Raw genomic sequence first — 11138 nt, forward strand, 5'->3', positions numbered from 1 at the left:
TGTAAGGACCAGCCCAATATAGTTACTGAAATACATGGCATGGAAAATGTCTGCTCACCAAAACAAGTTGATTCTCTCTTTATGATTTCTCTAGACCTGTTATCACAGTTCTGTGAAGCCATCCTTGTGTCCTCACTATGGGTGACTAGTACTACAAAGCCTGAGTGAATTGGTTAGCAGAAAGCTAACTTTCCTACAAAGTGACACAAATCAACCAAGGCTTTTGTGTTTTGGCTACATTTTCTCAACCAAACCGAATCAGAGAGACAGGCAGTGAAACCATCAGACTTATGACCTGATCTAAAGTGTCCTATAGAAGCGTGTTCTCGCTTTCTTGGCTGTGCAGCCTCTATGGGATAATGTTTCCATTGCTATGCGATGATATAAGGCAACTTGTTTATATTTTATGGCTTCTAGTCTTTGGCCTTTAATTTTCCCGAAAATTAGGGCCTGTGTTATGCAAATGTGCATGCATTTTCATGATGCATGTTTTGGACTTCAGTTGTCATCCTCCTCATGCTATCTTATGAGTCTTCAATTAATTATTATTATTATTCCATAACCCCGGGGCTCACCCCCTGGTGCAGGATCGTTTCCTACCTGCCTTCCCACTGCTGGACACTGTCCTTGCTGCGCATAGCCACACACCACATTTAGAAGTGTGGACACAGCCAGTCTTTCACTGTGGCATGTAGCTACATGTGTAGTGCCTGTACTTTACATGCTGCTGTAAGTTTAGACATAGCCTCACATACTGGACTTGCACTAGAAAGCTTCTCTCTACCTGCCCCAATAAACAAAGGAAGAAAACGTTATTACTCCATTTTACCTACATGGAACTCCAATACACAGAGAGGGCAATTTCAGCCGAAGACCAACTTTCCCCGGGACACCAACGTATCTCTCCAAATGAGAAGGCCTTTGCCAATAAATCCAAGGATTCCTGAGCAAGTATCTTCAGGCTTCTGCCTCACCTGGCTCTGACGGGTTCTTCTATTATACAAAATGGCCATTTTTTATTCAAACATTAATTTAACACCTCTGGATTGGTTTTGCAATCCTGGCTGTTTCCTGAGAAGGGGTGAGGTGGGCTGCAGATCCCACTTGTTTCCATATAGATTCTCAGCATTTCTCAGGAGAAGATGCAGCATTTGCAGATACAGTTTCTTTTGAAAAAAGAGCATACACATATAGACGTGACAGACAAAAGAAGAGTAAATTATGAGCTAACTACTCACCTATATTCCAAAAAGAGATTGTGGACCTTCTGAATTTTAATGCATACTCCCTAACATAGATCGATAAAGAGATAGATTGATATTGACACCTTTACTGAAGTTGAACAGTGCTTCGCTCAGGGGTGCCACTGATATTAATGGAATTATTCTGGGAGTAAAGTACTAGATGAAGTGAATTTATTATCACAGAATAGCCCTGAAAGCTAAATCTCTCTATATATATCCTCATACACATCTATCTATCTATCTATCGAGTTAATATCTCCCTCTCCTTCCCTCTCTCTGTCTCCTTCATTCTGTGTCTCACAAATAAAATATGTAAGAACATCAGCTACACTTTACCCTGAAAAGTCAGTTCCTGCAAGGTGTGCAGGGCTATACATGGTTGTTGATCTAATTTATATAGTTCAGTTCCCTACCCATCTCATCTTGGAAAATAAAATCCTTGATTCTTCTGACTCTAAAAGCAAGAGTTAATTACTGCTGGGGAGGTTGAATACTTTCTGGTTTCCTCTGGGACAAGTTTCTCTTGTGTAGAAATATAACAGTGTTCTGGGTCAGTAATGACTGAGTGTTTTGTAATGGATAATATGACCGATACAGAAAGCTCTGTATGCTTTGTTCTATTTTATTTATTGATTCATTTATAGATACTGCACTAGATCCTCAGATAATGTAAATCACCGCTGTTACTGTGAAATCAGTGGCCCTACATCGGATTACATCTGCTGAGTCATTGGTCCATTGTTTGTATTAAAAATTATACATTATCCCAGTGAATCTGCTCTGGGTGTTCGACAGTGATTGTGAGGCAAGGCAGTGCTATCATGTCCATTTACAGATGGAGATTTGACCGTCATGGCAGTTAGTCAGCTGAACATGAGCTCCCAATGTGATGCTCTTGCCAGAAGAGCTATGCTGCCCCAATCTGCATAAAGAGAGGAATCCGGGGTAGGAGAAAGAAGTTATTTTACCTCTATGTTTGATACCAGTCTGACTGTGTCCAGTTCTGATGCCCACAATTCAAGGAACTCAATCTATTGATTTTAACAAAGAGAATGTTCAGGGGTGACTTGATTACGGTCTATAAGTACCTCCATGGGGAACACCTATTTAATAATGGCTGTGACACCACCAAAGCAGGTGCCATATCTTGCCAAGTCTGTAGGTGTTAGTTGAGCACTGACAAATTCATAGCTGGATACCAGACCAGCTCACCTGTATGTTAATATTGTTCAAGCTAGGTGTTAGACTTGTAAAGATGTGTTTAGACTCTATAAAATGCTTGTAAGTTGCTGCCTGTATTAATCTTACTTGAAATGTCTGTTTCCAATGTTCTAAGGAAATATGTAAATTTTGCTTTAGAATCATAGAAGATGAATGTTGTAATGGACCTCAGGAGGTCTTTCTAGTCCAACCCCCTGCTCAAACTAGGACCAACCCCAACTAATCTCATCTCACCTAGGGCTTTGTCAAGCTGGGCCTCAAAAACCTTGAAGGATGGAGATTCCACACTTCCCTTTATAATTGTAAGAAGGGTTGCTTGGAACTTGTATATCTAGGAAGGAAGAATGGTTCCCCAGCCCATCAAGAAGGATGATCAAGACTAAATGGGCCATTGTAGGACAAAGATTTGCTGATTGCCCCATGCACCCATGAACAAGTTATTTGCAGGAACTCTTGTCCCATTTCTTTGACCTCTGGGGGGAGAACATATAAAGAAGAAATAGTTATCTCTTTACTGTTTGTATTCTTAGGAGGGCTGGAGCTAAGTAACAAAAAACAGAGATCCGCAGTTTAGCGGGTTAGCCCAAAAAGACATTCAGTGGACAGATAACTACAACTCTGTCACCTTTTGGAACCATAGACTGTAACTCATTCTTGCTTATATGTTGCCTGCTTTAACTTGTAAATAACTCATTTCTTTTTCCTCACTAATAAATCCTCAGTTAGTTTAACATAGGATTGGCTACCAGCGTTGTCTTTGCCATGAGATCTGAGGTACAAATTTATCTGGGGTAAGTGACTGGTATTTTGGGACGTGAAGCAACCAGAATATTTTGTGATTTCTGGTGTAAGTGACCATTTTCAATGAAATCCATCTTGCCTGGGTGGCAAGATTGACTGGAGATCCCAAGGGGACTGTCTGTGACTCCATGGCAAGACTCTTACAGTGATTGAGGAGTTCACATTTGTTACTATGTTGGTGAAATATAATTATAGAACACACCACCAATTTGTGGGGGTGTGCCTTGCTTTTTGACAGTCTGCCCTGAGCCAGACACTCCTGGTCGGGAACCATTCCCGACAGTGTGCCAATGGGCTCTTCAAGGTCTAACACGATCCAATGGCTGGAGGTTGAAGCTAGACGAATTCAGATTGGAAATAGCACATAATTTTTTAACAATGATAGTCATTAAACATTGGAACAATTTAGCAAGTGTTGTAGTGGATTTTCCATCGCTGACAATTGTTAAACCAAGATAGGAAGTTTGTCTAAAAGATCTGCTCTGTGAATTATTTTGGAGACGTTCTATGTCTTGTGTTATATGGGATATTGGACTAGATGGTGACAAGGTACCTTCTGACCTTGGAATCTACGAATCTGAGCCACAGAGATGCTCAATGATTTGTGTAAGATCACATAGGAGGTCTGTGACAGAACAGGGACCTGAAATCTGAGCTTCCTAAATCACAGGCCAGTGATTTCACCAGCAGCTCACTTTTCCTTGGCTTCTTTGGGAAGATTTAGTTGGGGTTGGCCCTGCTTTGACTAGACTAGTTTGGACTACATGACCTCCTGAGGTCCCTTCCAACCCTCATCTTCTATGATTCTCTCCATGGCAGATTTCAGTCTCTACCTTAAATAATGTTCTCATTACCTTGCAAATAAAATGAGTTAGATCCTGATTGAGATCTCTGCTTCATGGTAAGCAGAGACTATGTCTTAAAACTACCATGCTTTAAATCCTGTGTGTGGTTATTCTCTAATTGCCCCTTTCAGTTCTTCTTGCACTTTTTTCTGAAGCATCTGATGCTGACCACAGTTGGAGATAGGATACTGGATTTGATTAGGGTAACCAGGTAGCAAATGCAAAAAATCGGGACAAGAAGTGGGGGGTAATAGGCATATGAAAAAGCCCTGATTATTGGGACTGTACCTATAAAATTGGGATATCTGGTCACCCTAGATTAGATGGACCACAGATCCGGCCCAGCTTGGTAGGCCCAGACCCACAAAGGCCTGGATTCACAAAGAAACTTAGGTCATGACTATTTAAGTGATTATCCAAAGTAGGACAGATTCAGTAGGGGAGACTGAGAGAAGTGACGCTACATTAAAGTGCACTAGGAACTTTTAGTTCACACCAGCAGGGTCCGCATAGACCCACTAATGTGCAACACATTAGTGCACTTTAGACATCAAAGACCCTCAGTCTGCATTACTGCCTTGTGTAGACAAGCTCTAAGAGTAGACTCCGGCCAGCAACATTGTATAGAATATGGGTAAGATTTTCAGAGCCACTCTTGGGATTTGGAAGCCCATTACCAAATAATTATCCCACAACCCCAGAATAAGAAACGTATGGTCTTTTCAACATTTCCCCCAGAACTGTTTTCACAGCTTTGTTTTTCAGGCTGTAGATGATAAGGCTTAACATGGGGTTATAAATTGCTGTACAGGATGGAGACCATCGTGTCCAGAGATTATGAGGTGGCTGATCTTGGTCTCACTTACTGCAAGAAACCTGCCCCTTAGCATAAAATAACCACAATGTGGTGGGAGCTGCAGGTGGAGAAGGCTTTATGCTCATCCTCCAGAGCATATCCTCAGGATGGTGGAGATGATGGAAGGCGCTTAGTCTAAATATCACAACAAAGCAAAGAAGTACCACTTTCTTGGCAAATGTCTCACTGCAGGATAAGACCGTTAGTGAAGGGAATTGAAATGGATAATTACTCTTGGACCACAGACGAGTGATTTTAGCAAAGTAACAGTATTTACTAAAGTGTGTATGAACACCATGATCTGTGCACAAGCCATCAGCTGTCAGCATAGTTATTTCTTCGTAAGCTTCATAGGATGCAGTAGGTAATATATGGCAGTGTATCAGTCATCAACCACCTCTGCAAGCGTGAAAACTTCAGCACCAAATAATAAAGAACATCTGGGTAATACAGGCACTGACAGAAATTGTTTTCTTCACTGATCAGAAGCTTTCCAGCATCTAGTGGACAATGATGGAGGAATAACAAACATTGACAAATAATAAATGAGACAGGCAGAAGTATGCAGTGATTGAAGACGAGGATCAGTCTTTATCACCAACATGATAAACAAGTTCCCCACCAGAGTTATTACATAAATAACTAAAAATACCAACAAGAGGAAAATCTGTAGCTGTGGATCACTCGAAAATGTGAAGAGAATAAATTCAGCTATGGTGGTTTGCTTCTCTATCATTCTTCAGCAAAACTGTGTCCAGAGAGAAACAGAAAAAAAGAATAAAATTTAAAAACATAATTAATATGCATGGAAATGCAGTGAATGTCTAATATCTAATACATAAATAATGTCTGTTAAATTATCAGACATGAAGATAAATGGATCAGTCTAAGGAGGACAGTATGGATTTTTAACTAGTTTGTCTAACAAGTCCAAACCCCAACAGAAAAAACATCAGCATCTCTGAAAGCTGAAATATTGATTTTAAATAGAGATTGAGCTCCTCGTTCATCTAGTAGTATTAGAGAGAGAGAGGAGAGAGAGAGATGGGTGTGTATGGGGATAGATAGGTAGATAGATAGATCTAGATAAATATTTACTAAGAGAGAGAGAGAGAGAGATGGGTGTGTTTGAAAATATTTGTATTCCAGAGTTATAAATGGACCAATATTAATTTTAGAAAGATAGAAGCCGGGAAGATAGACTGAAAGGCCGGTCTCCACCCCAGACTGGGGGCTGATGGAGAAGTCTCCCGTTGCCGGGGAATCGGACGAGAACCCACCGGAGTCACCCTCTGCCCGGGAGCCAGACGAGGACCCGCCCAGGCCGTCTGCTGCCAGGGAACCCGTCGAGGATCGACCCGAGCAGCACCCAGCCTGGGACTTACCGGCCCTACTGGCGGCCTGGGGCCGCCCAGGACTGGAGGAACTCCCATCCGAGGAGGAGCCAATGGAGTTGCCCAAGCTGTTCAATAAAACAAATAAACAAAAAGAACAAAGAATTGAACATTTTGAAAATATTTGCATTCCATTAGTTTTCAAAATGAACCAATATTAATTTTCATAATTGTTCATAGAAATATTCTTTATCATGTTTTCATTTTTGCCTTAGAAATAAAAATATTTGGATTTTTTTTTTATTTCCACATCCCACCATAGTTCTTAGGTTACCAATGAAAATTGACACATCAGAAAAAAACCCAAGCCATCAAATACAGAGAACCTTAAAATCCCAAAACGCTGAAGAAGAAGAAGAAAAAGAAGAAGAAGAAACTTAAAGGAAACATTTGAAAATAATCACAAAATTGAGAAGTGCTAAAAATGGGGGGAAATGACAAAGATTATCAGTTTTGTTCAAACTTTCATTTTCAAATTAAAGAACGCTTTCAATAAAAGTTTATATACATTTGGTTTTCCAAAGGTAACAGCATGTACTATTTTACAGGAATAAAATAAAAGAAATCAATTTTATGAAACCACCAACAGGCTATGTGCAGATGATTGCCCACAGTACTTCTCAAATGACTCAACATGCAACCCGTAATTCCTTGATAATTATTTAATTGTTTCCTTGTTGCCTCTCCAACAGGATCCCTAAAGTTTCACATGTTGGCATTTTTCTCATTCATTTTGAAAGCACTAAAATCAGTGTGTCCACTAGAAGGAATGGGCCAGAAATCCAGTAGTGAAATCAATAGAGGACAGAACCTCAGTTCGTGTAAAATGATATAGCTCCTTCTAAGTCAACAGTGGTCAGTTCCAACACTGCTATAAATCAACACAGCTTCATTGTAGTCAATAGGGCAGATTCCCAGCCGGTGTAAAATTGTCCTACCTCCACTAAACTCAATAGGCCATATTGATTTACACCAGCTAAAGATGTTGCTCAATGTACATTATATACTGAGTTTGTGAGTTTAGAACAGCTCAAGGGATCTAGGCACCCAACTCTCATGGACAGTCACTGAAAATTTAGTGTTGTTAGTAAATATGAATCTTTTATTATTCTTTTTATATTAAATTCTCATGATTTCTTGACCAGACAGCTCAGAATCTTTTCTGTGTTTGCCAAAGAGGCTGGCTAAACTGTAATATTGAAGAGGGTTTTATTTTGGATAAATTAATGTCTTTTCCTGGTAGGCCTAGCGGCAAAATGATAGACTTTCATTTTTTCCCTTTCTCCTCTTCCTCCCACTACCCAAAAAAGTGGAAATGGCTCAAACCAAAACATTTTTGAAGGAACAATTTTCACAGAAAAAACAGAGAGTTTTGACCAGCTCTGTGAAAATGCACCCACAGAATCCAGCGCATTTAAGTTTGCAAGACATTTCCCAATATTTCCCAATCTTTTCTCAGAGTCTTTCTTTCTTTCTTGAAAAATCTTAAGAAATATTTTGAGGAAATGGAAACTTATTTTGTTTTCATCAAATTTTTTCCCAGGCAGTAAAATATTTCCTGACCAGATCAATCTAATTATCTATCTCCCACACATTTCAAATGTCCTTGGGATAAATGTTAAGACTGTTGTTCTATTTTTGATATAACATCATCTGATTCCATATTACTGTATGCATCCATACTGTACATCTCCATCTTTCAGTCTGGCATTTCTAGAAGTGATCTTTTCACCTTCCTCTGCAGCATAGGGCACAGGTTTATCTGTGTACCCATTTCTCTGTCTAATGCACTTCCTATGAGAGTATCATTATAAGAGCCATTTAATATAAGAAACTGGCTAGCATCTGTGCACATCACACCAGTAACGTGTATTATCCACAACATGTATAGCTCAGTATGTGTTAAGCACAAATAGAATTAAGTGTAAATATGACAGCAGTTATATAGCCTAAATTGGCCTATGATTTTTACATCACCCTTATGCTAAGTATCACATAAACCCTTGCATTCACTGAAGTAAGTTTTGGCTTGAGCAATTAGGGACACTGTCAAGATCAGGACCTATCAGCACTTTGATCACAGCGGTGGATAAGGAGTTATTCTCACAGGCCTGGCCTGAAATGTCTCAAATTAAGATGACAGGATGTAAAAAAGTAAGGGTTGGATGAATGGAATATAAGGTGGATAGAAAGCTGGGATCATTGGGTTCAACGGGTAGTGATCAACGGCTTGATATCTAGTTGGCAGCTGGAAAGAAGCAGAGAGTCCCAGGGATTGGTGCTGCGGCTGGTTTTGTTCAACATCTTCATTAATGATCTAAAGGATGGGGTGGATTGCACCCTCAGCAAGTTTGCAGAAGACATTAAGCTGGGGGGGGGTGGTAGATACGATGGAGGGTAGGGATAGGATACAAACTGACCTAGACAAATTAGAGGACTGGATCAAAAGAAATCTGATCAGGTTCAACAAACACAAGTGCAGAGTCCTGCATTTAGGATGGAAGAATCCCATGCCCCACTGCAGACTGGTGACTGACTGGCTAGGCAGCAGTTCTGCAGAAAAGGACCTGGGAGCTACAGGGGACTAGAAGCTGGATATGAGTCAGCAGTGTGCCCTTGGTGCCAAGAAGGGGCTAATGGTATATTGGGCTGCATTAGTAGGAGCATTGCCAGCAGATCAAGGGAAGTAATTATTCCCCTCTATTCAACACTGGTGAGGCCACATTTGGAGTATTGTGTCCAGTTTTGTACTCCCCACTTCAGAAAGAATGTGGACAAACTGAAAAGTGTCCAGCGGAGGGCAATGAAAATGATTGGTGGCTGGAGCACATGACATATGAGGAGAGGCTGAGGAAACTGAACTTATTTAGTCTTCAGAAGAGAAGAGTGAGGGGGATTTGATAGCAGCCTTTAACTACCTGAAAGGGGGTTCCTGGGAGGTTGGAACTAGGCTGTTCTCAGTAGCGGTAGATGACAGAACAAGGATCAATGGTCTCAAGTTGCAGGGGGGCAGGTCTATGATGGAAATTAGGAAAAACATTTTCACTAGAAAGGGTCAAAGCACTGGAATGGGTTACCTAGGGAGGTGGTGGAATCTCCAACCTTAGAGGTTTTTAAGGCCCAGCTTGACAAAGCCCTGGCTGGGATGATTTATTTGGGGTTGGTCCTGCTTTGAGTAGGGGTTGGACTAGATGACCTCTTGAGGTCCCTTCCATCCCTACTCTTCTAGGATTCTAGTATAGGATTGTTCTCGGCCTAGTCAAACCCAGGAGGTTCCGTTATGCTCTTTGGTCCCTGAAATACATGTTTGAACAAAGAGATGGGGCTACACTGTGGTACCAAAAGAACAAGGTGGAAAAGTAAGTGACTAAATGTCGGTTCAGATGACAGACACAGCACCTTGTACCTTCAGACAGGCTGGGTATAAATAGATGGCTTTAGGGGTATAACTTTGACAACACAGCTTCTGTGGAAGGTGAAAGTAACAGAGCTGCAACGAGATGTCTGCCCAGAGACTGGTATCGTGTTGAACCTTTCTCCTGCACTATATTATTATTAGTCTAACGCGACCAACCTGACTTGTTGCTTATTTGTTCTCTTGAACCTATTTCATGCCAAACCAAAGAGTGGTCAAGCAACTGACCACACAGTTTGTGAGCAGGCCCTGGCAGAGGTGGAGGGAGTGGTACAGGACAGCAGGTGTCTGCGGGTCGGGATTGAAGCGCAGCGGCAGAGCTGTGTGTGTTCTGAGTGTTAGCCCAGACATGGGATAGAAGCTGGGGTTACAAGCCAGGATTAATGGGCATTGACAGAGCTTTAGGGGGCATGGAGGAGCCCAGGACTGGGATAGCAGGAGGCTGCAGGTTGGCAGAGCTGTGGGGCGGGCTGTGACAGCCAGGGCACTATAGAGGCAGGACTGAGGTGCACCTGTGTGTGCGTGTGAGCCCAGACATTAATAGCATTAGGTGGGGTGGGCTGTGGGTTAGGGCTGAGGGCAGAGCTGGGGATCGCTGGCGGGACAGCAAAGCCTGTCACAATCCACGTGCATTGGCTGATCTCTGTCACTGAGGCCTAGAATCCTGGAATTGCCTTTCACTCGCTGCGTCTGGGCCGTGCTGCCTTGGCCAACCGCATGGGGGACCTCTGGTTTGTTTACATGTCAGTTTCACAGCATTCCTTCCTCCCCTTGCATTCCCTCACTTGGGGGGACTGGTGGAATTTATGAATGAAGGATCACCTTTCACAGGGGCTGGCACAACTGGCGTGACCCCTTTCCCTTTACACACCAGGGGCTGTTTGTCAAAGGAACAAACCCTCCCTTTCCTTTGTCTAACTTTAATCCATGCCTCTGACTTTCTTTTCTAACCAGCCCTGATGGGACTGCTGCTGAGACCTGAATTTCCCGAGAATTTTTCCATTCTAATGGCCCGCCGTGGGACTCATTAAAATGATGAGTAACTTTGTTTCAGCTACTGACCTTTAGTTCCTTGAGATGTTTCACAAATCTCCAGGCACTACCCAGTTCGCAGCTGAGCGTAACATTTCTCAGAGTGCAGATTAAGTCACGTGAAGTTATAACAACCTGTGTGTCCTTCTGTAAATCTCTACAGAGTCAAGGGTGAGTCTTGGCTAATTGGAGAAATTACTTTTTAGTAGATACGTTGCTAACGGGGATTGTTTTAATGAGCACATAATGAAACAAGATTTTTTATGTAAGGATTATTTTTATCCTAAGCAAGATAAAATGAAATTAACATGTTTCAAATGAAATTGATCA

The sequence above is a fragment of the Emydura macquarii genome, unplaced genomic scaffold (genome assembly GCF_026122565.2).
Source record: "Emydura macquarii macquarii isolate MOO-44397 ecotype Brisbane River unplaced genomic scaffold, CSIRO-AGI_Emac_v2 contig_834, whole genome shotgun sequence".
In the NCBI taxonomy this organism is placed as follows: Eukaryota; Metazoa; Chordata; order Testudines; family Chelidae; genus Emydura; species Emydura macquarii.